Source organism: Chrysemys picta, chromosome 2, assembly GCF_011386835.1.
Source record: "Chrysemys picta bellii isolate R12L10 chromosome 2, ASM1138683v2, whole genome shotgun sequence".
Lineage (NCBI taxonomy): Eukaryota > Metazoa > Chordata > Testudines > Emydidae > Chrysemys > Chrysemys picta.
Window position 1 is genome coordinate 287028814 of NC_088792.1, and position 4894 is coordinate 287033707.

Consider the following 4894-nt stretch of genomic DNA (forward strand, 5'->3'; position numbering starts at 1 on the left):
TTCTAATCAAGTGATTGCAAAGTCTCCAGAGGAGATTCGATACAAGAAAAACAAACAAACAATAGGGGGTACCCTGTTTACAAGTGAAGACAATGGATGCTTGGAACTATATCTGGAGGTCCAGAGGTATCCTTCACCTATTGGACGAACTGCCAGCTGGCTTGTCTCATGAATGGAGGATCACATTTGGTTTGGGTGTTTCATGCTGGGAGAGAGATTTGGGGGAGCTGTCCTTTGTGAGACGGGAATGTTTGGTTTTCTAAGTTTAAGCTCTAAATTTATTAGACCCATTCTCCATCCACTATAAAATCACTCCTCAATGGTCAGATTTCTTGGCTCCATCTCATTCTCCAATTCACTGTCCATCTGGGTTTGGGGACTGAGAGGAATCATCAGGCAAAGGTTAAAGAACAACAGGCAGAGGAAGTCTGGGTTGTTGATGTTTATAGTTGTCAAGAGGGAAATAATCTTCCCATGACACCTGAATATTGGAAAGTTTACAATAGAGAACAAGGAAGAAAAAAAACACCAAACAAACAAACAAACCCCACAACAACCCCCAAATTCTTGCAATTAACCATCTGCTTTAACTCTTGTTTTACACTCAGTTCCTAAGGACATCTCTGGAGATGATAGGCGATAGTGCCTGGAGCAGCCAGATAAGCCTTGAGTTGAGCCAGCAGATGGCCGGCTATGCCAGCCCCTCCAAAGAGAAGGTTTGTTATCTGTTAAGGCTTAGTTTCTAGTTCATTTCCCTTGAAATTCTGACTGGGGGGCTGCATAAGGCTTCTCTCAAGGCTTCATTACTTCATATTTTATTCTGCATATAAAATTTGTTTTTAGTTGTTTCCTGCTCTCTTGCCGCCCGCCCGCCCGCCCGCCCTTCCAATATTTGCTTGGACAGGCTGCTTGTCTGTACTGCATTGTTGGCTCTCTGGCTGGGCTAGATGATGGGATGTTTCTACGATCTGGATGCTTGGACTTGGCTATCGTGTTCCTTCCTGAGTGTTGCTGAGCTGGGTCTGTACTGACAGGCACGTTGTGTTACTGATATCTCAGTGCTGGTCTCTTTCTTTCAGAGTTTCCTGTATAAGGCGCTAGGAACGTCCTTAGCAGTTTGTCAGGACCTGGTCCATGTTAAATCACAGATTAATACATTTCTGACGACAACAGATTATACGGAAGCCCCTGAGAGAGAGGTGAGGACTCTGTCCCTCTCCCCACTTTACCAAGTAATCCCTGAATGCTCCCTGTGGGGCTCAGCTCTGAGTTGGCCTGGGACAGACGCCATTTTGCTTCATATCCTCTTCATTGCTATTTCACTCAGCCCCCACTCCCCATGTGTCTCAGGCCTCACTGGCATTTTACACCACTTCAGGTGAAAGGAATGGAGTCGTGGGTCTATCAGGCACCTGGTTCGATCCTAACCAGTATTTTTCTTGGGTGACAGGGAGTCATTTCCATCCTCGCATTGTCTGCTGAGAGCCACTTGGACCTCACCTTGAACGCACTTCAGGAGTTTGGGGCTGCAATGAGCAAGGTTAAGATTTCTGGGTTCATCGGCCGCCTGAAGGTAAAGGAGCCAGGGGCTCCTCTCAAACTTCCTCTCCCTCTAAAGCAGGGGCAGCAACCCTGCGGTAGTGTCTGCTCTGGTCAGCTAGCATTGTCCCCCAATGTATGCGTTCTACGTGATGCCTGCAGTTAAGCAGAGAGGAGCACAATCTGGAGCTGGGGTTCTCTAAAATGATTTTTATCATCTGATGTCTTTTCCATGCAAGCGACTGATGTAGTTCCCACACATTGTGCATGGGAGGGGCGCTCAAGCCATGAGACATCAGATGATAAAAATCATTTGACAGAACCCCAGCTCCAGATTGTGCTCCTCTCTGCTTAACTGCAGGCAGTCTGTTGTAAAATGATGGTAGATACACTGGAGGGTAGGGATAGGATACAGAGGGACTTAGACAAATTAGAGGATTGGGCCAAAAGAAACCTGATGAGGTTCAACAAGGACAAGTGCAGAGTCCTGCACTTAGGACGAAAGAATCTCATTCACTGTTACAGACTAGGGACCGAATGGCTAGGAAGCAGTTCTGCAGAAAAGGACCTAGGGGTTACAGTGGATGAGAAGCTGGATATGAGTCAACAGTGTGCTCTTGTTGCCAAGAAGGCTAATGGCATTTGCGCTGTATAAGTAGGGGCATTGCCAGCAGATCGAGGGACATGATCGTTCCCCTCTATTGGACATTGGTGAGGCCTCATCTGGATTACTGTGTCCAGTTTTGGGTCCCACATTACAAGAAGGATGTGAAAAATTGGAAAGAGTCCAGCAGAGGGCAACAAAAATGATTAGGGGTCTGGAGCACATGACTTATGAGGAGAGGCTGAGGGAACTGGGATTGTTTAGTCTGCAGAAGAGAAGAATGAGGGGGGATTTGATAGCTGCTTTCAACTACCTGAAAGGGGGTTCCAAAGAGGATGGAGCTCGGCTGTTCTCAGTGGTGGCAGATGACAGAAGAAGGAGTAATGGTCTCAAGTTGCAGTTGGGGAGGTTTAGGTTGGATATTAGGAAAAACTTTTTCACTAGGAGGGTGGTGAAGCACTGGAATGGGTTCCCTACAGAGGTGGTGGAATCTCCTTCCTTAGCCTTTTTTTAAGGTCAGACTTGATAAAGCCCTGGCTGGGATGATTTAGTTGGGAATTGGTCCTGCTTTGAGCAGGGGGTTGGACTACATGACGTCCTGAGGTCCCTTCCAACCCTGATATTCTATGATTCTAAAACTGGCAAATATCTAGATGAGTTGATATACCTCCGGAAGACCTCTGCAGACCCTCAGGGGTACACAAGTACCCCTGGTTGAAAACCACTGATCTAAAGGATAGAGCAGAAGACTAGGCCTCTGGGCTTCCATTGCCGGCTCTGCATTTACTCACTGTGCAACCTTAGGCAAGACATTTAGCGCCTGATCTTGTACCCACCAGTGTCAACGACTAAGCTCCCGTGTACTTCACTGCTCTATGTTCAGCATTTTAGGCTCTCTGTGTCAGAGTGACCCGTGGGAACGATGGAGATACTAATAACTCCCTACCTCACACAGTTATTATATTGCTTAAATACTGTTTGCAAGTGGTTTGAGATCTTTGGCTGAAAAGAGCTTTGCAAGTGCAAACTGCCATTGCTGCTGTGAGCAATTCCTCGGTCAGCAGCAGATCAGAATTCCAAGGCAAAATGAATCACAAGAACTTGTCTCTAGTGACGTTTCCGATTGTCTAGGACTACCACCGTGGAAAAAGAGGCAAGACTCGCAGCACCCTGATGCTGACATACAGCAACGTGGCTGTTCATGCTCCAAAAGACCAGCTTCTCTCCCGAGTAGAGGCAGACATCACAGGGAACATCCTTCACCATTACAGAGCCAGTTGTCAGGTAAGAGCTCTTGTGTGATAAGTGTTAGGGGCATTAGCCTGAAGTTATAGCGTTGCCTCTGAGTTTATAGAGAGAGGGCTTGTATTTTCTAAAACTCTCGTTTGAGCAATAATTTGTCAGATAACTCAAATTTAAAACTGTAATGGACGGAGCGTGAGCTGTCACATGTTGTATCAGTTTTGTTGCTCTTCTTTGTATTTGCTCTAGTTTCTCTATATTCTTCTGAAATTCTGTAGACCACAGCTACACAGTAATTCAGATGCGTTCAGACTCAGGCTATTCAGAATAACACTCTAACTCCCCTAATATGTATGTGTATCTAGCGCTATCTTTCGCTACCCAAGAGAGACTAGTGCTAGTTTGTATTTAGTTGATTTGCTGTCACTCTGTTTCTCGGACACACTACTTCCCTTACCTCTTATCTGTCTTCTTGTTTGTCTGCGTGCTCCTTATTTCTGTTCCTAGGTGTCTGACTGCTGGCACTGACTCTCATCTCCATGCAACCTCTCCACGTCACTTTGCCATTCAATTCTGCCCTGTCTGACTGAGACTCTCACTTCGGCATTGTCAAAAACAGTTGAACCAAACTGATATCTTCTAGTAGTTCACAAATGCAAATATTATGTAGTGTGGCCCCTGATATTGACCTCTGCAAAACACCCCCTCTGGATACATTTCCTGCCTTTTGGAAGATTTAACAATAGTGATTTCTCTCTGCTCCATATTCACCCGCCAGGACCTTTTGAGGATGTGTGTTATGTTGGACATACATTGCTAAGAGCTGTTTTGCATTTCGTTTTTCAGGTGCTGGGCATCACTGTTACGAACAAGGTAAATTCTAAATAATCTGCTCTCAGGTCTTGCATTTTCTATACAGAAGTTGCTTGTTCAAATTGCACAGAGCTTGATTTCCTTGCTACATCAAGCAGGAGTCCTGGTTGCTCTGGTGTAAGTGGACCTGGATTTATTTGATGAACCTGGGTTTTCTTTTCTTCTGAGGTGGGTGCAGAGCTGGGGTCCTCTGCCTTCTGGGGTCTGTGGACACCTCTCTTCTCTCCTGAGGCTAGATTTAATTCCTGATCTTTATCTTCTGGACTCTGGTTCTTCTCTCAGTTTCTCATCCACATCCTCTTGTTTCTCCTTCTGGATTATGTAGGACATGTACCTAAAATTAACCCTCATCCAGAATGTCACGGAGATTAGCTGTGCCATCTTGGAGACCAGAGACTCCCAGGAGTTTGAATTCTCTTACAAACAGGAGCTCCTTGGCTACATGCTGGTGAGTGATTAGGAGCTTTGAGGACTGAAGTACAAAGGAGTTTGTTGTAATGCAATAAGACTGGTTTTCCAGGGAGATGTTATTTTATCCATTGGCTGTGACTGTACTACTGCAGTCTCATGAGCTACCTGCATGGCACCCGAATGCTGGGTCCACTCTGAGCTCGGCAGGGATGCTGACATATTGTG

At 45.8% G+C, this 4894-nt stretch overlaps 2 long non-coding RNA genes across 2 annotated transcripts; both read left to right on the forward strand.

The window, feature by feature from the left end:
* Nucleotides 1-660: 660 nt before the first annotated feature.
* LOC135981185 (uncharacterized) lies at nt 661-1574 on the forward strand. The gene is made up of 3 exons (XR_010598144.1): nt 661-716; nt 1080-1199; nt 1451-1574. It is a non-coding gene; the product is annotated as an uncharacterized LOC135981185 (long non-coding RNA).
* Nucleotides 1575-3291: 1717 nt separating this feature from the next.
* LOC135981186 (uncharacterized) lies at nt 3292-4675 on the forward strand. Its single transcript, XR_010598145.1, has 3 exons — nt 3292-3427; nt 4232-4258; nt 4584-4675. It is a non-coding gene; the product is annotated as an uncharacterized LOC135981186 (long non-coding RNA).
* Nucleotides 4676-4894: the final 219 nt, after the last annotated feature.